Source organism: Chiloscyllium punctatum, chromosome 12 (assembly GCF_047496795.1).
Source record: "Chiloscyllium punctatum isolate Juve2018m chromosome 12, sChiPun1.3, whole genome shotgun sequence".
NCBI lineage: Eukaryota > Metazoa > Chordata > Chondrichthyes > Orectolobiformes > Hemiscylliidae > Chiloscyllium > Chiloscyllium punctatum.
In genome coordinates, this window is record NC_092750.1 from 24,060,803 (window position 1) to 24,084,891 (window position 24,089).

General features: G+C 41.7%; 1 protein-coding gene across 22 annotated transcripts in view; it reads left to right on the forward strand.

Moving 5' to 3' along the window:
- Window positions 1-24,089, forward strand: part of atp2b2 (ATPase plasma membrane Ca2+ transporting 2) — an 824,012-nt gene that overhangs the window by 156,626 nt on the left and 643,297 nt on the right. The gene's annotated exons all lie outside the window — the stretch shown is intronic.

Sequence of the window (24,089 nt, forward strand, 5' to 3'; positions counted from 1 at the left end):
ACAGCAATAATAAAAAGATTTTTTTCATAATTTCCAGTTTTCTTTGAAAATTTGTTACCAACTCTAAGTAGATAATTAAATCTGCTAAAATAAATCTAGAATAGATGTGTGACCTGGAACGTTGCTGTAAAATCCCAGTTGTCCTTAGCTGCGCTGCATCTATATGCAATTCTAGACCCACAACTAAATAATCATATCTTAACTACCCTCTGAAATGGCCATTCAGTTGCATTCAAGAAAGCAGGTCAGTAATGCTTGCTCAAGGGCAGTTAGGAACAGGCATAAATGCTGAATTTGTTGGGGCTGCCCACTTTAAATCTCATCAAATTTTGAACTCTGTGTGGATTAGGGCTGCAGTTTTTCACTTGGCAAAATAGCTGAGTATCAAATTCAGCCTACAGAACTGGGTAGTTGTCCATTAGGTGCCAGTTTTATCTGACACGAGCCAGATAGTTGAAATTTAAAAGCATAGTTTTCCAATTTATTATTAATCTAGTCTGTCAGTTCCAAACGTCCTAGAAAGTCTATTTTTAAATTTGCACAAAATCATGTGATCAAGCACTTTAAGCCTAGAAGTGTGTAAGTCAGCATTTATCGTAAATTTTATGTTACTATCTTTCAAGATGGCATTTTAATTCTAATACTTTGACATCAATCAAAGGTTCATGGGGATTAGGGATGGGCAATAATGCTGGACAAGGCAGCCTGCTTGTTTGGCGTCCTGTTTACAGTCATCAACATTAATTCCCTTACACGAGTGCGACAACAGTGGTATTGTGTTCAAGAGGGACTGCTGCAGCTCACTAAAGCTCCTTTGACTGCTGGTTCTAAAGTTGCAATCTTTACCAACTAGAAGGACAAGTGCAGCAGATGCGTAGGCATAGAGTAACCTAGCGTTTATTGTCACATCTTCTCAATAGTGAAAAGTTTATATATCGCCAATTACAGTTGTACCTAGGCACAGCTGCTTCCGTTATAAGATGTTAGACAATAGGGGAATAAAATGTTCAGCATTACAGAAAAGCGTTCAGTATGGCACTCAGCTTCCAGTTCAAATTGGACCTTGGCTCCACAACGCACTGGCAGCACACAATGACAAGAGGCTGATGCAGGAGGCTAGAAGGTCACCACACCAGGCTGGGAGGATACTACGGGAGGATGCAGCACAAGGCCTAAAGGTTACCATGCCACACCAGGAGGTCACTATGCCAATGATGGGAGACTGCTGAGTGAGGCTGGGAGGTTGCTGTGCCCCATCTGGAGGCCCCTATAAGAGGAGGCTGCCAGCCATACTGGGAGGTTGCCAAACCAATGCCGGGAGTCTGGAAGGTTGTCACACCACACTGGGAAGCTGCTGTGCCACTGAGTGCTGTCACGGGAGGCCGGAAATCGTCGCTTGCCAGAGGCTGGGAACCATCGCTCGTCAGAGGCCAGAAGTCGTCGTTGGAGGCCAGGATAAAAAGGAGGAGAAGAAGAAAAAATGCACTGGGAGGGAGAAAAAGAGAAGAGACAGAAGAAAAGAGGAAGAAGAGCAGGCAGAGCGGACAAGATCCAGCTGAAGGGTCCTACTCTGCCACCATCTTACACAAGATCTTCCTCCAGGCCACATACCATTCTAACTTGGACCTCTATCACCATTCTTTCACTGTTAACCAGATTAAAATCCTGGAACTCCCTCCATAACAGCATTATGGATGTACCTATACCCTAACTGCTGCATTGGTACAAGGAGACAGTTCACCACCACCTTCTCAAAGGCAATTAGACTATAAATGCTCGTTCATAATGCCAGTGTTTCCTAAATGAATAAAAAAGTTTAAGTTAGTGCAAACATTTTCTTATTGAAGATTTTCAGTTATTTCAAACCGTATGTCATATAACGAATGCAACTGTGATGACTGATGGATTTCAACCCTAATTAATGCAAGTGTGTACTGTCTCCTGGAAAGTATATGAAAAGTATTGATTTTTGTGCCAACTTTTTCCTTTTCTGGCACACGACCGCGAGGTTGGAATGTTCAGTGATGCAAAGGATTATGAATCCAGAAACAATCTCGACACTCTGCATTAGTGCAGAGTATGCATTAGAATACCATCCCTTAAACTACACTTTCTATGAAAATGAAATTGTACTCACCATCTGAAATAAACAGTACTTTTTCCCAAGTGTGAAAGACATAACTACTTCAGAAATCAGTCTAAAGTACACATGTTCTATTGCATTTGCAATTAACCAGAAGAAGTGACCAAGAGATGAAGCTAATAATTCTATGTTTATACTGTTTCACAGCAACAGGCAGGTTCCTCTCCATTAATGGAACATTGCCCACAAAACTGATATCAACTAGTGTGTTCCTTCGCCTGTTCACAACATGCACACAAGATTACTGACCATACTCAATCAGTCTGGATTGTGAAACTCCAAATATATTGTCTAGTATTCGATACGATTTGAAAATTGGACAACACTTACTAAGTGCTACTGTGCATCCTAACAGTTACACTAACAACCAATTTAAGTTTATCAGTCAGAATGGCATTGTGACTTGTTTCTGCTGGGTGCTGCATCTATTCATATGGAGAGCAATGTTCTCTGCTTTATGCCTTTTTCAATAAAAACAGAAGCTTGAAGGACAACCATTCCCTAGTGCATACACCTTAACTAATCAGGAACATGCATTATTTGAATTTGAGCAAATGTTTGGGGGCTGCACCTCAACACCAATTTACTTATCCGTTAAACAACATCTTTTTTTCTGCTGTAGTATAAATTGTTATTTCCTTTGAAATTTGATATTCTTACATCTTTCTGAAAGAGTGCAAGATGAAATACTTTGAGAATTCTGCACTTCCCATTTCAACAGACCTCTTCCATGTTAATGTTGATTTCTCTCTGCACCTTCTCGGCAACTGTAACACTGTTCTGTTACCCTGATGCACTTATATAGTACGAGCTGTCTGTAAAGCATGTAAGCCAACACGTTTCTCTGTACCCTGATACATGTGACAGTAATAAATCAAATCAAATCAGATCTTAATATGTTACTAATATAATGTACGTTCCAGGTAACAGTTCTTAATTTTAAGAACAAAGAACATTACAGCACACAGGAACAGGCCCTTTGGCCCTCCAAGCCTGCACCGATCCAGATCCTCTATCTAAACCTGCTGCCTATTTTCTAAGGATCTGTGTCCCTTTGCTCCCTGTCCATTCATGTATCTGTCCAGATACATCTTAAATGATGCTATCGTCCCCGCCCCTACCACCTCCACTGGCAAAGCATTCCAGGCACCCACCACTCTCTGCATGAAGAACTTGCCATGTATATCTCCCCTCAACCTTTCCCCTCTCACTTTGAACTTGTGACCCCTAGTAATTGAGTCATCCATGCTGGGAAAAAGTTTCTTGCAATCCACCCTGTCTATGATTTTGTAGGACTCAGTCAGGCCCCCCTTCAACCTACTTCTTTCCAATGCAACTAATCCTGTCTACTCAAACTCTCTGCATAGCTGGCATCCTCCATATCCAGCAACATCCTGGTGAAGCTCCTTTGCTCCCTCTCCAAAGTATCCACATCCTTTTTGTAATTTGGCAACCAGAACCGTGTGCAGTATTCCAAATGTGGCCGAACCAAAGTCTTATACAATTGTAACATAACATGCCAACTCTTGTACTCAATATCCCATCCAATGAAGGAAAGCATACCATATGCCTTCTTGATGACTCTACTGACCTGCGTTGCCACCTTCAGAGAACAATGGACCTGAACACCCAGCTCTCTCTGTCCATCAATTTTCCCCAGGACTATTCCATTTACTGTATAGTTCGCTCTGGAATTGCATCTTCCAAAATACATAATCTCCTGTTTGTCTGGATTGATCTCCATTTGCCATTTTTCTGCCCAACTCTCCAAACTATCTATATTCTGCAGTATTCTCTGACAGTCCCCTTCATCATCTGCTACTCCACCAATCTTAGTGTCACCTGCAAACTTACTAATAAGGCAACCTGCACCCTCCAAATCATTTATGTATAAATGATGATGCTCAGCAATGCATAGATAATGTTGTCCAATTTCCAGACTGGCAGTCATTTGACCTTTAAACCAGAGATGTTATCAGAAGCAGGTTTGTCCTTGCTTCAGAAAGCTTCCTTGTTAGGTCCAGCGATCTGCTTTTAGACAGGTCGCCTCTATATCTGCAGTTTTCATAATGAGCTTGTGTTTTCTTTGATGTCTTCATTCGGGTACACAAAGCATCATTGTTTTTCAATGTTTGTTGCATTTGACCTGCCAGTATTAGACTTTAAAGCAAAATTCTCCATACTTATCAGGCTTGTTTGGTCCTTTGTTTATCCCCTTTTTAAACTACCATTCAGAACACTAACTTTTAGAAGTTAGTAGTTCCATTTTCCTTCGAGTCATGGAGGTGTAACAGCACAGAAAAAAGTCCCTCTGACCCATCGAGTCTGCGTCAGACAAAAATAAGCACTTAATTATTCTAATCCCATTTTCCAGCACTTGGCCCATTCTCTTGGAAATACAAGTGCACACCTAAATACTCAAATATTATGGGGCAGTGAGTTTCAGATTCCCCATCACCCTCTGGATGAAAAACCGTTTCCTCCTATTCTCTCTAAACCCCCTGTCCCTTAAATTAATCCTTCTACTGAGGGGAAAGTTCATTTCTGTCTACCCTGTCTATGCCCCTCATCATTTTATGCTTCTCAATCATGTCACGCTCAGTATCCTCTGCTCCAAGGAAAGAAACCCCAATTTATCCAATCTCTTGATAACTGGAACTCTCCAGCCCAGGCAACATCCTGGTAAATCTCCCGTGTATCCTCTCCAATGCAGTCACAACATTCCCAAGATATGGATTCCGGAACAACACAAAGTACTCCAGCTGTGGCCTTAGCAACTTTTTATACCGTTCCAGTGTAACCTCCCTGTTCCTAAACTCTGCTTTTGTTAGTAAAAGCAAGTATCCGATATGCCTTGTTAACCATGTTATTTACCTGCCTCACTACCTTAAGGACTGCTGGAAATGCACAAGAAGTTCCCTCTGATTCTTGGCCCTTCCTGAGGTCCTCCTGTTCATGATGTAATCCCTTACCTTGTTTGTCCTGCGTAAGTGCAGCACCTCGCACTGACCTGGATCGAACTTTATTTGCCAGCACTCACTGGAGAAGAATGCATTTTTAAAAATAACTATTCTGGAGCAGATGACACTTGAATGAAGGCCTCCTGTCTCAGAGGTAGGGGTACTACCACAAAAGCTCTCAAAAGCCAGTTTTAACCAACCTGTTCATGAATGTTATGATTCATCTCTGGAGCAGGTGCAACTTGTACAAAGCTCAGTGAGCAGCATCAGCTTTCAATAACCTCTGGAGCTGTTCTGGTTGACTCTTAAAGAGATGTGCATTTCTAACACTGACAGATTGCACAACCTCATGCCAACGCTTTAATTGGACTTTAATTACTGATAGATCACACATATATAACATCAGTAATTTTTCTCAGATTTGATGAGCCAAATGTTTTAAAGCTTGATTATATTAATTTACTTTTCATAATTCCACCACATATTAACTTCTCTGATTAAAATGCTAACGTATGTCTATGATATAAATGCTACACTTTCTTTTTAAAATAATCGGCTAATATATTGACTACCAAAGTTCAACACTGCAGTGATATTTTTAGTTTCAGAAATTCATTAAGTGCGACACCATGATGACACGAGTTATTTGAATTAAAGACAGAAATATAGGATAATGTATGTCTGGCAATATAGATTCTTACCAAATTATATTTATATTAGCAGTAATATGCAGCTTCTATTTTACGTTTGGTTGCACTGATTGTTGCATTTATCATTTTATTTTATTTTATTCTTTATATTTTATGTGGATAGTGTGGTGCAATATAATTCCTACGCATACTCTGCTCCTCTGATCACTCAGCCAAAATGCAAGGTAAGTGACCTGCTCCCATGGGGCCATGGCATTCCTGTGCTGTCATTCTATTTTGGATGTTAGAGAGACATGCAAAGCAGTTCGGTTGAGATACCCTGCAGCTTTCTATCCCTCAACACATTATGGTTTCTCTCCCAGATAACATATATGTGAAAGCTCACAGTGATGTATTATTCTTTTTAAAATGCTGAGGCAAATGCCAAATATAATTTTCTTATTAAAAGAGTTCAAAGCACTCTTGAGGAAAAAGAAAAACATTACTTTTTTTGAATAAAAGAATTTGCAATACTCTTTTTCTCTTTAGAGAATGTTGTCTGTACCAGTTGTATCTCCTGTTACTATTTCTGTATTTGCTTGTGAAAAACTGAAATCCAGATGTGGGCAATGCACAACTGCAGCTTTTCTGTTGCACAGATTTATGGTCAACATTGAAGTTAAGCTTTTATCAAACAGTTTGCTCCAGGAATTGAATGTGCACTCTGTATGCATTAAAAACTTACTGTTTGTACAATCTGTGTTAATTATAAAACCCGTAATGACAATTTGATTCCCACCGGCATTGCTCAGATAGATCAGAAATCCACTATATATAGTGACAGGAGTATGACAATGGCATGCGCGCAGTGCATTATCATCCTCTAATGTAGAGCCATGCTTAACGATGCCTGTTCTGAGACTGCAACAATATTCTTTGATCTCAGATATGCCTAGATCCGGCAATCAGAGATTGTATGTATTTTTGTAATGCTGCTGAATCCAATAGAAACTCGGGGGCTGAATTTTCCCAGCCACTGAACAATGTAAGCATTGGTGAGGCAGTTGAAAAAACACAGAGCGTTTAGAAAAATTAGATTCTTGACTTTGGAAAACAAGTCCAATTCTGCAACCAAGTTTTGAATGGTGAGACAAGAATCTAACTAGCGTGCAGTGAGAGGCTGACTTGTATCTGTTTACATTTCATTAGTACCTAATATCCCCTCATGATATCCAGTTTCTGATTCTCCCAAGGGCCAGACAGAAACTAGATGGTGACCATTATTTAGGACGTTAGAGCAGGTGCCTGGTGGATCCCGGTTGCTGCTTGCTCCTCCGGGCATCCATCTCGGCCAGCAGTTCCCAACAAACTAGGCTACACTCTATGGGCAGTGACCTCCTTCACAGACTTCATAGAATCCCATTCAGCCCCTCGGGGCCACACCCATCTCTGAAGAGCATTGCAACCAAACCCATACCATATCCCTATAATCCTGCATTTTCCATGGCTAATGCATCCAGCCTGCACCTCCCTTGACACTATGGGCAATTTAGTGTGGCCAGTCCACTTAACCTGCACATCATTTGACTGTGGGAGTAATCCAGAGGAAACCCATGTAGATGCGGGAGAACGTGCAAACTCCGCACAGGCAGTTGCCCAAGGCTGGAATTGAACCTGGGATCTTGGAGCTGTGTCTCAGCAGTGCCAACCACTGAGCCACTGTGCTGCCCCAACACATTAGCAACCCATTGCCTTAACCTCTCAGCCATCTCATATCCTGTGCCCCAGTCCACAAATGTTGGCATTGAGCATTCATCAGTTTCACCATACCATCATTGCAGATGTATGACTCACTTTGAATGCAGTTCACTATTTCAATGCCAAACATAAAGACACCAATACCTGCTATTGAGAAGATATTGTGAACAGAGACAGGCACCCATCTCATGCATGGTCCAATGTGCACTTCAGGGTTCCTCATTTTCCTTGTTGTCTATACTCACTTTGCACCTACTTGGATGTTCACATCTCTGCCTTACCTTACCTTTTTGCACTTTGCTATCTCCTTTAAATGCTCACAGTCCTTCTGTCTTTCCTTGCCTTTTAGTGCAGACACAAAGTCATGCACTTGTCATGGTTGTCATGAGTGATCACTTACGTCGACATTATTGCTGATTAACACCAGATTATATCTACAGTACAGAAACATAGAAAATAGAAGTGGAGTAGGCCATTTGGCCCCTCATTCCTGCTCAGACATTCATTATGATCATCTAACTCTCAGCCTGTTCCTGCTTTTCCGTCATATCCTTTGACCTCTTTAGCCCCAAGTGATTTATCCAACTCCTTCTTGAAATAATATAATGCTTTGGCCTTGATTGCTTTCCATGGTCGCAAATCTCACAGACTCGCCACTTCCTGGTGATGACATTTCTCTTCATCTCCGATCTAGATGATGTACCCCGAATTCTTAGTCTGTGACTCCCAACTCTGCACTCCCTTATCATCAAGTACATCCTTCCTGCAAATGCCCTGCCTAGTCCTGTTAGATTTTATAGGTTTCTATGGGATCCCCCATCATTCTTCTGAATGCCAGTGAATATAATCAGAATATTTTCAGAACTGAATCAACCTCTCCTCATACATCAGTGCTACCATCTCAGCAATCAGTCTGGTAAACCTTCATTGCATTCCCTCTATAGCAAGACTATCCTTCCTTTTTGGATAAGGAGACCAAAACTGCACACAGTATGGTTTCACCAAGGCCCTGTATATTTGTAGCAAGGCATCTATGAAGGCCAACATTAATGTCCATCTTTGCTATTAAGGCCAACATACTGTCCTATGTTGTATACCACTTACCTTCTTTAATGACTGCTGCATCTGCATGCTTGTCCCCAGTGACTGGGGTACAAGGAGACTCTTTGCACTTCCCCTTTACTAATCTAACCCCGTTTAGACAATAATCTAGCCTGCCTGTTGTCGCTACCAAAGCGGATAACCTCACATTTGTTCACATTATACTGCATCTTCCATGCTTTTGCAGATTCACTCAGTATGTCCAAATCACACTGAAGCATCCGTGCTCACCCTCCCACCCAGCTTTGGCAAATTCCAGGAGATTATATTTGGTTCCCTGATCCAAATAATGCATATAGAGTGTGAATAGCTGGGGTCTTAGCACTGATTTCTGCAGTATCTATTAACTACTGACTGCCATTTGGAAAAAGAACTGTTTATTCCGACTCTGTATACCTGTCTGTCCTCCTCAATACACTACTGTGACTCCCATACATTTTAATTTCATGCTAATCTCTTGTGAGGAACTTTTGTGAAAAGCCTTCTGCAAGTCTGAGTAAGCGACATCCACTGACTCCCCCTCGTCAATTCTATGAGTTACATCCTCAAAGAATTCCAGTAGATTTATCAAGCATGACTTCCCAAGTTGACTTTGACCAATGCTGCCTCTATTTTTGAAATGTTCAGCAGCTCAGCTATTAATTCTTTTATAATGGACTCTATCAGCATCCCCAGTATTGACATCAGGCTGACAGGTCTGAATTTTCTCTTGGCTTCCCTTCTTAAATAGAGGGGTTACAATTGCTGCCCTCTAATCTGTAGAAACTGTTCCAGTGTCTTTGGCATCTTGGAAGATGTCCACCAAAGTATCTGCTGTTTCTAGGGCTACTTGCTTAAGTACACTGGGATGTAGATTATCAGGCTCTGGGGATTTAATGACCTTCAATCCCACAAATTCCCAACACCATTTCCTTACTAATACTGATTTCCTTCAGTACATCGTTTTCACTAAACCCTAATTCCTCAACATTTCTGCTATCATATTTGTGTATTTTCTTTGTGAACACAGAACCAGAGTATTTATTTAGTTGGTCAGCTATTCCTTTGTTCCCCATTATAAATTCCGCTGTTTCTAACACCTTTGTCTTCACCAATTGTTTTCTCTTCATATACTTACAAAGACTTTTATGTTCCCAGCAATCTTACCCTTGAATTCATTGCATCCTTCAGCACTGTGTGATCCACATCTCATCCTTATGTTATGCAAACTAATGTAAGCATCACAGCACAATAGCAGCAGATGATCAGTGTGTCTTATCACATCCCACTTATGGGCTTTGGTGTGATTTTTGTATCCATAAAGATCAGTAGCTAATCTTGTAGCCCAACTCCAATTTTCTATGTTGACCCATTGATGAAAATGTCAACCATGTTTTATTAGGCACTTCCTTCTTCCCAAGTTGAACAAATTGTTTGATACTAAAAGCCAATATATGAACTTGGAATGACAATTTTCAATGTAGTCAGGTTACTGTTTTTGCACAAGGATTGCCACGATATTGTGAATGCTGGAGAAGACTTGATTGCATTAGAGACAAATTATTTTCATTGTAAGAATTAATATGTTATTGCACTCCTGCAAAATACTTAGCCACTTTTATGTCAATGCAGGGCCTAATGGAGGTATCTTCCCTTCCTGGAAGAGACAAGAAAGGTGACAAAGACAGGATATATTTGGGTGAGGAGACCCTGGAAAGAAGGTTTTTATACATTCAGGGGATGTGGGCTTTGAGGGCTGAGACAACATTTATTGCTTATTCCTAATTACCCTTGAGAAATTGGTGGTGAGCTGCCTTCTTGAGTCTGTGCAGCCTATTTGATGTAGGTACATTCACAATACTATTGTGGAGCTCCAGGATTTTAACCCAATGATCGTAAAGGAATAGCGATGTTATTCCAAGTCAGGATGGTGTGTGGCTTGGAGAGAAAATTGGTGGTGTTCCAATATATCTGCCCTTTGACCTTCCAGATGGGAGTGGTCATGGCTTTAGAATGTGCTGTCTAAGGGGCCTTATTGCATTTCTGCTATGCATCTCATAAATTGTGCAGATTGCTACTCTTGATCATTTGTAAGAGACGGATTGAATATTTCTGATGTGGCGCAACTCAAGCGGGCTCTTTGTCCTGGAGTGTGCCTAGTTCTTGAATGTTGTTGGAGCTGGATTCATCTAAATAAGTGGAGAGTATTCCATCATTCTCCTGACTTGCATCTTGGAGATGGTGGACAGGCTTTCGGGAGTCAGGAAATGAGTTAATTGCTGCAGGAGCCCCAGCCTCTTATGGCCACAGTTTGTACGTAGCTAGTCCACTTCTGTTTCTGATCAAGGCTAACCCCCAGGGTGTCAATAGTAGGGGATTCAGTGATGGTAACACCACTGAATGTCAAGAGACAATAGTTAGATACTATTTTATTGGCAATGGTCATTACCTAGCATTTGCATGCTGCAATTGTAACTTGCCACTTGTCACTCCAAGCCTGGATATTGTCCAGGTCTTGCTGCATTTAGACATGAATTGTTTCAGCTTCTAAGGGGGTCACAAATGGTGTAAAACATTGTCCAGTCATTAGTGAATATCCCCAGTTCTAACCTGGGGATATAGAGGGAGCATCATTGATGAGCAGTTGAAGCTGAGGAACTGCTACGGAGACATTCTGGAATTATGATGAAAGACCTCAAACAGCCACAACTCTCTTCCTTTGTGCAACGTATGACTCCTTCCAATTGAGAATTTTCCCTGGCTTCTTATTAACTTCGGTCTTGCTAGAGCTTCTTGATACCATACTGTCTAATGTGATATCAAGCGCAGTCACTATCATTGACTTTGCACAATTTGTCTGGAATACCTTTTCTCTCCTGTTCACCACCCTCAAGGCTTTTTCCACATCCTTAAAGACCATGAATCATAACCACTACTATGGCAGCATGGTGGCACAGTAGTTAGCACTGCTGCCTCAAAGTGTCGAGGGCTCAGGTTTGATTTCGCCTTGGGTGACTGTCTGTCTGTGTAGAGTTTGCATATTTCTCCCCATGTCTGCATGAGTTTCCATAGCGTGCTTTGGGGTTTCCTCTCACAGCCTGGGTCAGGTGGATTGGCCATGCTAAATTGCCCTGTGGTTTCCAGGGATGTGCATGTTAAGTGGAATAGCCATGGTAAATGCAGTGTCTTAGGGATAGAATAGGGAGGTGGGACTGGCTGGGATGATCTTTGGAGTGTTGGTGCAGACTTGATGGGCTGAATGGCCTCTTCTGCAGTGTAGAGATTCTATGATTCTATGATCTATGTTGTGCTGTAAATTGCTTACATTGTCTTCTGCAATCCTTTCCAATATGTGCTCAAACTACAATGCACCACCCCTTTTAAAGCTTACAAGCTAACCTTTACTGCCAGCTTTGAAGAGGAATAAACCAAAAAATTATGGATGCTGGAAATGGGAAGGAAACAAGATCAGAAATTGTGGGGAGTTGATGGCCGAGTGGTACTATCGCTGGACTGTTAATTCAGAGACCCAGATAACGTTCTGAGGACCTGGTTTTGAATCCTGCCATGGCAGATGGTGGAATTGGAATTCAATAAAAATCTGGAATTAAGGATCCAATGATGACCCTGAATCCAGTGTCGAATGTTGGACAGAAGTGTAATCCACCTGCTGCTGTATCAGAAATAAACTAATAGCGTGAAAAAGAACATATAATACTGAGGAAATAAATTGCATTGAATTTTTTGTGAATGCACAATTAGTGGTCGGCATTAAAGTTAATAGCAGATGTTATTTCAATGTTCGAATGCAGTGTAACACAACCACTAGATTTCTTTCTGTTCCATTCATTCCCAGTTGGACATCTGGTTCACGAATGTCCTTTAGGGAAGGAAACTGCCATCCTTACCAGGTCTGGCCTACATGTGACTCCCGATCCACAGCGATGTGGTTGACTCTTAACTGCACTCTGGGCACTTAGGGATTGACAATGAATGCTGCCTCGTCTCGTGAATGAATAAAAATAAAAAAAAGTTCTCAGTTGGCCTGGCAGCATCTGTAGAGAGAAAGCAGAGTTAATGTTTCAAGTCCAATGACTCTTCTTCAGTTCTGGTGAAATCTGAATTCAATCAAACCTGGAATCGAGAGCTGACCCAATTGTGACGATGTAACCATTGTCGATTCTTGCAAAAATCCATTTGGTTCACTAATATCCTGCAGGAAAAGAAATTACCATCCTTACCCAGTCTGGCTGGCATGTGATTCCAGATCCATGACAATGTGATAGACTCTCAATTGCTCTCTGGGAAGTTCAGGATGGGCATAAATGCTGGCCTAGTCAGTGCCACTACAGAACAAATAAAAATAACTAAAAAGGTCTTTCATTCTATCATTTTGTTCACCTTGGAATTATGGGTTTCAGGTCTTCTCTTACTCATCCCTGAGCTTCAATATTTTTTCAGTGTAAAATTATAATCTGAAATTGGGGGAAACAAAGAGCTAACTATTATATTTTGGAATTATGTACAAGAATACATAAGAAGCGAATATGTATAATTGCTTAAATAAAATGAAAAATGTTGGAAACAGTCAGCAGGCCAGCCAGGGCTGTCAAAAAGGCAAATATGTTACTGGTTTGGATGTATATTCTTTGTAATTTGAAGGATTTAGAATTAAAATATGTGTTAGAATTAAAATCTGTTCCATATCATTTGGGTCCTCATTCAGTTTCATTTCAAATTCTGCTTCTTTCATGGTTGAGACGATAGCTGGTTGCACTTCTGGTAGACACCTTTCAGAGTAATTTAAGATGATAGCAAGAAATCCTACATTGACTTTGTTTTTCCTCTAGATTTTCGAGGAGAAATTCCGTTATATCCATTTCTTGCCTCTTCACAACAATATGGCTGAGAGCAGTAGCTGTGAGTGATCTTAATTACAAATCAGTACTTGTGCTCTCCCACATAATATGTTGGATGTGCTGATCCACTTTGCTAGTACCTGCCTAACAAGTGGATATTTGCACAAAGCAGTGACAGAAAGAAAAACAGAAGTGGTATGTCTTTGGACTAATAAAGAATTATTCTACATTTATTGTAGTTTTGCTGTATTCTGAACTGTATAATGTAACTTAGCTGTGAAGTTGACTCATTCTAATTTAGATAAATGCTATATGAGCATGTAGACTAGGTTATCTGTGCTGATAGAAGTACATTGACCTGAAATATTAACCCTGTTTTCCTTTCCTTGAAATGCCCCTAATGTCCTGAGTGTTGCCAACAATTTCCGATTAGATTTCAAATTTCCAACACCTGATTTTTTTTTTCCTTGGTTTGGTAAGTTCAGCCACAGATGGCTTCAGTCTTATTGCACTTTGCAATTGTTCTGAAGAAAACAGAGCTTGTATTGCAGATACTGAAAGCTTAATTTTCTCTGGTCAGACAGTGTTTGCAGCTCGCTGTTTCAATTGGCTTGTCAATGGTACAGTTCTCGAAGATGTCCCTGAAGTTATAGTAATACAAAGATGAAGTTTCTTTCGGCTGATGCAGTACCATGGTATACAGACTCATGAACAGCCATATAGAGTTGTAAGAACAAAATGCTGCTTCGGCAATAAATGTGCAATAAAAAGAATGACTGGAGAGACTGTATTTTTAGAGAGGCAATGTTATTGTTGCAAGCTGATGACTTAGAGAGCATCCCCAGAATTTTCAGTTTGTACAATAGTCCAGTCTGACTAAAGGAGTCTTTAAATTATGACCTACTGGGAATGAATGGAACAGAAAGAAAATGTAGTTGTTGTATAACACTGCATTCGAACATTGAAATAACATCTGTTAATGACTTTAATGCCTACAGCTAATTGTGCATTCACAGAAAATTCAATGCAATTTATTCCCTCAGTATTATATGGTTTTCTTTTGCTACTGGTTTATTTCTGGTACAGCAGCAGACTGACTACACTTCTGTGCCCTTGGTATGACCGTGAGCTCTGGCTATCACACTGCAGAGAACTGATAAAATGCATGGCACGGTGCATGGGTAGGCTGATAGCAAATCTGTAATACACCATTCAGAGCTTGTTAGCATGCATCACACTGCTTCACCTGCTGGTGTTTAATCATATGCTCCATTGTTGTTTAAGCTGCTTGTATGAGCTGCACTGCAGCTTTTGTATACAAGCTGATTTAAACATGCAAACGTGTTGAAAGATAAATTTTAAATTGATCATTCTTCGCCAGATGAGGGGCATTTGAGAATAGCATTTGGAGTTGATTATCACAAGGTCTTAGAAACGCACTCTTGGCAAAATGTTCTTACTATATTTCATGGCCACAATGATGACAACTTGTACTGTCTCAATATGTCCTGGACCTATGTTGCTTTAGTAATAAGAAAGAAAAATAAAACACATTCTCTGGTGTTTGCTCAATCGACTGTGTAATCCTTCTTGACAGCTGTAGTATGCATAGAGCCTGTAGGCAGCATAAAGAGAGGGACAGCTCAGCTAATGCAGAATTAAATAGAAGGTAAAAGCAGATCAGACAATGTACTGATCAAACAGATGCAAACTTTTAAGATGGAGACAGAGTGGAGATTCAAGGTCCTCTGATCCTTAATATGTTTGAAAATAAACGAACCATGGAATATATAGATTCTAGTTTGATTTGCAAAATTATATAGCACTGCTGCCTCACAGTGCCAGGGACCCGGGTTCAATTCCAATTTCGGGGGACTATCTGTGTGATGTTGGTACATTTTTCCCCATGTCTGTGTGGGTTTCTTTTGGGAGCTCCAGTTTCTTCTCACAGTCCAAAGATGTGCAGGTTAGATGGATTGGCCATGCTAAATTTCTCAGTGTCCAGGGATGTGTAGGTTAGGTGGATTAACCATGGGAAATGCAAAGTTACAGGAATAGGGTAGGGGGTGTCTGGGTGAGATGCTCTTCAGAGAGTCGGTGTGGACTTGTTGGACCAAATGGCCTATTTCTACACTATAGGGATTCAAATTTAAATTATATATAGTGTCATCTAATTATTTAGTCAAAATGGATTTACCAAAATGTTAACATGTTTTTAAGTATGTATGATAGTTTTGTATCTCTGTACTTTTGATCTAAACACAAATGCCTCTGAAAATAAAAGTTACATTGACAGGAATTTCATTTTCTGCTATGGTGACACTAGCTTTAATTTTAAATAGGCTGACATTTTAATCAAATTCATGTGCAGATAAATTTCATAGCAGTGTGTTAACATACTTGCTACTAACGCATCAAAATGTAATTTTAAGCTGAAAATATATTAAGTGTTACATACCATGTTGAAAATATTGACCAGATTTTTGTCATGATATGCTAGTTAGCTGACAGTTTTCTACTCATTAGTTTTATTTGTCATTAAATTGGAACCTATTTTGGATGGAAGAGCAGAAAATTGTGATTATTGCCTGCTATTGTTCACTGATTTTTCAGTGATTTTGATTTCCTGGTGAATAGCACCATCATACATATAAAGAAGATCCTAGATTCAATTCTAAAATTGCATTTGGTTGGATGAATCTCTAGCTAATTTCTTGACCATGGTGCCCTATGTTTCCTCACGTGGGGAAATGTGTAACTAGAAGTCGTTAATCTCAGGTAGCAACCAAGAAATCTAATTTGGAATTCAGAAAGACCTCTTTTCTCAAAGAGTGGTGAGAATGTGAAGCATGTTAAGGTTGAAGTGAATAGCATCATATTTAAAGGGAAGATAGACAAATACATGAAGGTGAACTGTGGCACTGTGGTAATGGCTTTAGTTCTGGACCAGAAGGTCTCAGATTAAGGTCTGATCTGCTGCAGAGGTCTGCCATAACACATCTGAATGGATTGACTTGAAACAAAATCAACAAAGGAGAATAAGGATTATGATAAATTTAGATGAATAAATGTTGGAGGAAGTTTAGGTAGAGCATAAACTCAAGCATGGACTGTTTTGCCCTTATTTTCGGCCATTTATCCTACATAATAAAAAACCTTTGAATGGAAGGTATGCTGAAATCTCATTCTCGACATCATTTAGCAACCCATGCTGTATATGTAAGGATGTGACTGGGCTTTGGTTAGGATATTTCCTGTAGCACTCATCGTCATTGCTTTTGTATGTATAAAAATAATGGTCAGGGTGCCAAAGCACACACGTCATCAGCCTTGGAATAGTTTTATTCATTCATAGGATGTAGGCATGACATTGTTTTCAAATTAGGCAAAAGTGAGGACTGCAGATGCTGGAGATCATTGTCAAGATTAGAGTGGTTCTGGAAAAGCACAGCCGGTCAGGCAGCATTCGAAGAGCAGGACAATCGACATTTCGGGCAAAAACCCTTCATCAGAAATGAGACAGGGAGACTCCGGGGTGGAGGGATGAATGGGAGTGGGTGGGGCTGGGGAGAAGGTAGCTAAGAGTGCAATAGGTGGATGGAGGTGGGGATGAAGGTGATAGGTCAGAGAGGAGGGTGGAGCGGATAGGTGGGAAGGAAGATTGGTAGGCAGGACAGGTCATGAGGAAGGTGCTGAGCTGGCAGATTAGAAGTGGGGGGAGGGGAAATGAGGAAACTGGTAAAGACGGCATTGATGCCCTGGGGTTGAAGTGTTCCAAGGCGGAGATGAGGTGTTCTTCCTCCAGGCGTTGGGTGGTGAGGGAGCGGCAGTGGAGGCGGCCCAGGACCTGCATGTCCTTGGCAGAGTGGGAGGGGGAGTTGAAATGTTGGGCCACAGGGCGATGGGGTTGATTGGTGCAGGTGGCCAGGAGATGTTCCTTAAAGCGCTCTGCTAGGAGGCGTCCAGTCTCCCCAATGTAGAGGAGACCGTATCGGGAGCAACGAATACAATAAATGATATTGGTGGATGTGCAGGTGAAGCTTTGATGGATGTGGAAGGATCCTTTGGGGCCTTGGATGGAGGTGAGGGGGGAGGTGTGGGTGCAGGTTTTGCAATTCCTGCGGTGGCAGGGGAAGGTGCCAGGAGGAGAGGGTGGATTGTTGGGGGGTGTGGACCTGACCAGATAGTCACAGAGGGAATGGTCTTTGCAGAAAGTGGATAGGGGTGGGTGGGAAATATATCCCTGGTGGTGGGGTCCATTTGTAGGTGGTGGAAATGTCGGTGGATGATGTGATTTATGCGAAGGTGGGTAGGGTGTAAGGTGAGAACTGGGTGGGTTCTGTCCTTGTTACGGTTGGAGGGTTGGGTTTGAGGGCAGAAGTGCAGGATATGGATGAGATGCATTGGGTGGCATCTTCAATCACGTGGGCGGGGAAATTATAGTCTTTAAAGAAGTAGGCCATCTGGTGTGTTCTGTGGTGGAACGGGTCCTCCTGGGAGCAGATACGGCAGAGGTGGAGGAATTGGGAATATGGGGATAGCATTTTTGCAGGCTATCCCATTTTAGGGTGGGAATATAAGTCAGTGTTAAGTTGGTCGTCATTGATGGAAATGGAAAGGTCCAGGAAGGGGAGGTAAGTGTCAGTGATGGTCCAGGTGAATTTAAGGTCGGGGTGATGAAGTTGATGAACTGCTCAACCTCCTAGTGGGAGCACGAGGTGGCGCCGATGCAGTCATCAATGTAGCAGAGGAAAAGTCGGGGAGTAGTGCTGGTATAACTACGGAAGATGGACTGTTCTACGTAGCCAACAAAGACAGGCATAGCTGGGGCCCATGCGGGTTCCCATGGCTACCCCTTTGGTCTAGAGGAAGTGGGAGGATTCGAAGGGGAAATTGTTAAGGGTGAGGACCAGTTCAGTCAAACAAATGAGTGTGTCAGTGGAAGGGTACTATTGGGGGCACCGGGAGAGGAAGAAACGGAGGGCTTGGAGGCCCTGGTCATGGCGGATGGAGGTGTAGAGGAATTGGATGTCCGTGGTGAAGATGAGGCATCGGGGGCCGGGGAAACTGAAGTCTTGGAGGAGGTGGAGGGCGTGGGTGGTTTCTCGAACGTATATGTGGAGTTCTTGGACTAGACGATATAGGACGTATCGAGGTAGGTGGAGATGAGTTCGGTGGGACAGGAGCAGGCTGAGACAATGGGTCAACTGGGGTGGTCAGGCTTGTGGATCTTGGGAAGGAGGTAGAACTAGGCGGTGCAGGGTTCCTGAACTATGAGGTTAGAATCTGTGGGTTGGAGATCTTCTGAGGTGATGAGGTTCTGTATGGCCTGGAAGATGATGGTTTGGTGATGAGGGGTGGGGTCATGGTCAAGGGGGTGGTAGGAGGAGGTGTCTTCGAGTTGGTGTCTGGCTTCAGTGGTGTCTAGGTCAGTGCGCCAAACTACCACTGCGCCCCCTTTATCCACTGCTTTGATGGTGAGGTTGGGATTGGAGCAGAGGGAGTAGAGGGCTGTGCGTTGAGAGGGTGAGAGGTTGGAGTGGGGAGGGGGGGCTAGACAGATTGAGGTGGTTTTTAAATTAGTCAAATTTAAATTTTGCTGTAGTGGGTTTCGAACACACTTCCTTAGAACCCTTGGTCTGGATTGTTCGACAAATAATATCTCCACTAGTCCACACCCCTCTTCCGCTGTACCCCAGAGACTTTTGGAGAGGTGGAGGGTCAAAAAAGAGCTCCCTATTTCTGCCATAGTCTGCAGTGACCAGTATCATGGTTCAGATTGTATTTGGTCACCTTTTCCCTCTAAGAAATCAGAAAAGAACGATCCTGATCTTTTGATATCCTCAAAGTACACCAGATACTGGAAATCTGAAATGAAAACAGGAAATGCTGGAGGAACTAAGCAGGCCTGGAGGCATCTATGAAGAAAGATACAGAATCAGTGTTGTGAGTCCAGTATGATTCTTCTCTGGAACTGAGATACTAAAGTGGTCGCTTTTATACTATAGAAAAGGCTGTAGGGACTCACAGGGAACAGAAAGGAGGTCAGGGGAGGAAGATGAGAGATCACAGGTGTTACAGACCAAAAGGCAAAGGTTGTTTTAGAGAGGAGGGTTAGATGTTAATAGTAGAATACAGGCCAGCTCTGCTCAGAGCATTACCAAGAAAACCAGACACCAGAAGTTGGGGGGAGGTTCGGTTCGGGAGGATGGTACCATGCCTGGAGCAAACACAATGGCAGACAGATTTCATGATCTGAAGTTGTTGAATTCATTGTTGAATCATGAAGACTGTAAAGTGTCAAAGTGGAAAATGAAGTGCTATTCTTCCAGCTTGCACTGGGCTTCAGTGGAATACTGCAGAAGATCCAAAACAGAAGTGTGAACATGAGAGGAAGATGGTGTATTGAGATGCCAAGCAACTGGAAGGTCATGAATTGTGCTGTGGTGTTTCACAAAGTGGTTTCCAAGTTTGAATGTGGTTCTTGCCAATGTACAGGAGACTGCATTGCGAACAATGAACAGAGAAGGCTAGTTTGAAGGAAATACAAGTAAACCACTGGTTCCCCTGGAAAATATGTTCGGGGCTTTGGACAGTGAGTGGAGATAGGTAAAGCTTAGTGTTATGATCGGATGTGAAAATGCTTTGGGAGGAGAAGAGGTTTTGGGGGTGATAGAGACCAGAGTGTCACAGAGGTAGTGGTTTCTTCAGAATGTGGATGAGGAAGGGGGGGGGCGTTGGTGGGAAGGGGGATTGGGAGCAAGATGTGTTTGGTGGTAGTATAAAAAAATGGTGGATAATGATGCTTTAAATATGGGGACTGGCATATTAGAAAATTAGGTCTGGATTCTGGGAAGAGGGAGGGAGCAGAAGAACTGCGAATGGGTTGAGGGTCCTACTGATTAATACACTGGAGAGTACTGGAGAATTGAGGGAAACAAAGACATGTCAAAAGCACTGTTCTGGAAGGTAGTTTCATCAGAACAAATACAGCTGGGACAAGGAAACTGGGAGAATAGAATGGAGTTTTTGCAGGAAGCATAGCATGAGGAAGTGGAGTCAGGTACAGTGGAAGTCAGTAGGTTTGTAATGAATATTTGTTGACACTGTCTCCCAGAAGTGGCAGAAGACAAGTCGAGGCTAGAATCAGACTGGATCATGTGAAGGTGAAACAAGGTGGAAATTGGATGCAAAATTAACAATTTTTTCTGGTTTCAGATAAGAGCAGGAAGTAGCACTAATAGAGTCATTGATGTATCAGAATAAGAGTTGGGGGAGGGGTTCCCACAAGGAGGACTGGAACATAGAATGTTCCATAAACTCCACATGAGGACCTGTGCCATTCAGGTGTCCGTGGCTACACCTTTTATATAAAGCAAGTGAAACAAGTTCAAGGGAAAATTGTTCAATGAGAGCAGAAGCTAGGCTAGGTGGAAAGGTGGTGTGGATGGGGATTGTTCGGGCTTCTATCAAGGGGAAGCAGATACTGTCCTGGTTAGAGGTGAAGATGAAGACGGATTGGACGTCCCTGGCGAAGAGTAGGTCGATAGGACCAGGAATGCCATAGTCTGTTAGAAGAAGTGTGAATGCAGGTGGGAAGAGACTGGACAGGGGAGAATTAGTAAGAGTCAAGATAGAAAGAAATAAAGCCAGTGGATTGGTCTGACATGTCAGTTTAATTTATGGAGAAGTGACCTGTCCTGATATTTTGAGACTTTGCAGCCAAATACATTCATTTAAGTTTAAATCAAGAGATGAAGTGTGACTAAAATGTTAATAAGCTTGGCATTAAATATATTTCCCCAAGGACTGAAAACAATAAGTGATTTGTTAGCCTGCCATAGGAATTGATAAACACATCAGATCCATTGTGTTGGAAAGTTCCTGGTCCTGGGTGTTGCAGCCAAGGTTATCTGGCTCCAAACAGAAGGATTTTTTTTTTAAAAGACAGAAAAGCAGACTGATAGATTTTTTTAAAATAAAAAAGCTAGGCATGGCAGGATTTCACTGAGATTCAGAGGTTAAGGATGCGGGAGGGTAGTTCAGGCTATGGTGTGTGAATCAAGTCTTTTAGCCTACTGACTTGGAGAAGCAGTGTGTGTTTTCATTATTTTGTGTTGTTATGAAAGTTGTAATGATTTAAGTGTGATCCATCATAACTTTTTTTTGTCTGAGGAATATTTGTTCTGGCTTCAAAACAGAAAAGTATGAATAGTCTGCCTACTGGAAATAATGTTGGGCCAGCCTTTACACTGATCCCCAATTGGCTAGGGCACAGTTAAGAGTCAACCGCATAGCTATGGTTCTGAAGTCATATGTCGGTCAAAACAGCAAAGGATGGCAGATTACCCTCCTTCAGGAAGACACTTGGCCCACTTGGTTCAATTAACATGGTTATCTTGAGACAAGGTTTTTAAGTCAAGTTGTTATTAGCTTCAAACTTCAACATCTGCAATGGTGGGATCCAAACCCCACATCTCTGGATCACTAGTCTCGGTTCTGGATTAATATTGCAGTGATGTTACCACAATGTCGTGCCTCATCTGAGATCAGAGGCTCTCATTTCTGATTCTCTGGGAAACTGCCTTTAAATATTTAAAGGGGGGGGTGGAATTTGAATTATGGACCGATATATAGTCTACTTCTTTTGTAGAGGATAGGTCCTAAACATTGTTTTTGTGCTGTCACATGCTAGCGGGAATTTAAAAAGGATGATTTGTGTATGGCTTGCACAGAAACTTTAGGGATGCCCAGTATCCATGCGATTAAGGGGCGGTGGGGAGTGAATATTGCCATGGGCCATCACATTCTAAATTTGACGCCAATGTTGCAAACAGTCTGGTTCATGGATGGGGATGGCATTGATGTCAATGCTGGAAGATAAAGCTTTGGTCTTCACAATGTTTGACTGGAAGGAATTGCTCTCACCGAGGAATGGATTTCAGATGAAGTTCTTGAGGGTTATGATGGTAAAATTGAGTTCAATGTTGTCAGCAAACATGGGTTCTTGGATAATGTTGCCTGGCATGTAAATGAAAAACAAGAGAGAACTAAAGTTAGATCCACGGAAGGCATGAGGTGTAACCATGCAGGGCAGGAAGTGAAGCTACCGGTGAGATACTCCCGCTATGACAGTTTTGGGAAAGAATGGAGTCAGGCAAAGGCAGGGTTTGGTCAAACTCATTAAAAACTGCAGAGGAATTGGAAGAGGTGAGGCAGGATAGTGGACAACTCTTACAGTCATTTAGCATTCACAGAATTTTAGAATCCCTGCAGTGTGGAAAGGGGCCATTCTGCCCAACGAGTCTGCATTGACCTTCTGAAGAGCATTCCACTCAACCCCAGCCCCTTACCCTTGCCCTGTAACCTAGCATGTGCCATGACTATTCCACCTAGCCTATCCATCCCTGGACACTATGGATGAATGAATTAGTGTTGATCTAGAACTATGGCAGGGTTGGTGACCTGATTGGAAAAAAACTGAGACATGAAGTTGCAGGGAATGTGGGTATTAGGTGGGGAGGTGTTAGCACATTCAAGAACTTTGGAGAAGAAAAAGAGAGATTGCAGCTGAGATAGTTTAAATTCAAGAATGGATTTTCCAAAGAGGGAAATAATTATTATAAAATTGAATTGAAGGGCAGCAGTACCTAAGGGAAGTGGACCTCTACAGTATCAGTTAACATGGGAACCAAGAAAGATGTGAATTCCAGATCTAGCCAAATATTGTGGATTTGCACAGAACTCTTTTCCTCCCTCTGCTCCTTAACCATCAGCATTACTTCTAATCTTCCTATTCAATTAAATATATACTTACACTGGACAATGTTCATCATCACATAGTTTTGAGATTTAAGCATTAGATTATTTTCCCTTCGGTATCAGCATGACTCCCAAACAAAGTGGCGTCAAAGTGCAAACAAGCAGAGGTAATTGAGAGCAATTCACTTGTTCACTAGTGGTAGCAATTCACCAAAGGGTATGTTGTAATGAATTGGAATTGACAAGCTTGTGCCAAATATCTGAACTTTGTCTCCCAAACATGTCCACTCCACTCAATCAAAGATTTTAACACATCAAGAGGATTTGCTCCTTCAATGATTGAAGCAATTTCATACTTGTGATTTCTTTCTATATTTGCTAATCTACATTATAGATTCATGGCACCATAAAACCAGCTGTTTGAAAAAGATTTTGCAGCCTCGATCCTCTTTCCCGATTGCATCCAAATTTTTCCTTTTTGAGTTTGTATCCACTTCCCTTTAAACAGTTGCTATGATTAGATTTTCGCTGCGTAAAGACATTTGTCCTTCTCCTTTCCCCCTGGTGTTTTTCCTTTGCCAAATATCTAAATTTGTGCCTCTGGCTGCTCAAACCTTCACCAAGTGGAAATGGCTTTATGAAAAAGAGAAACTATTTAGCAAATATAAAGTTCACTGAATGAAACGTTTTATGAACCTGCCGAATCAATTGACTAAAGATTTAATGATGGACACAGAGAAGTTGGACTGGGTAATAAATATTCTGAATTGAGTGAAGGCTATTGTTAGTTATATAGGATCTGGCCAAAGTGGACTTAGAGCAGATATATGCAGGGAAACCCAAGTCAGAGCAGTGGGAAACATTCCAAAGGATAAAAGTGAGAGTGCAGGGCGATTAA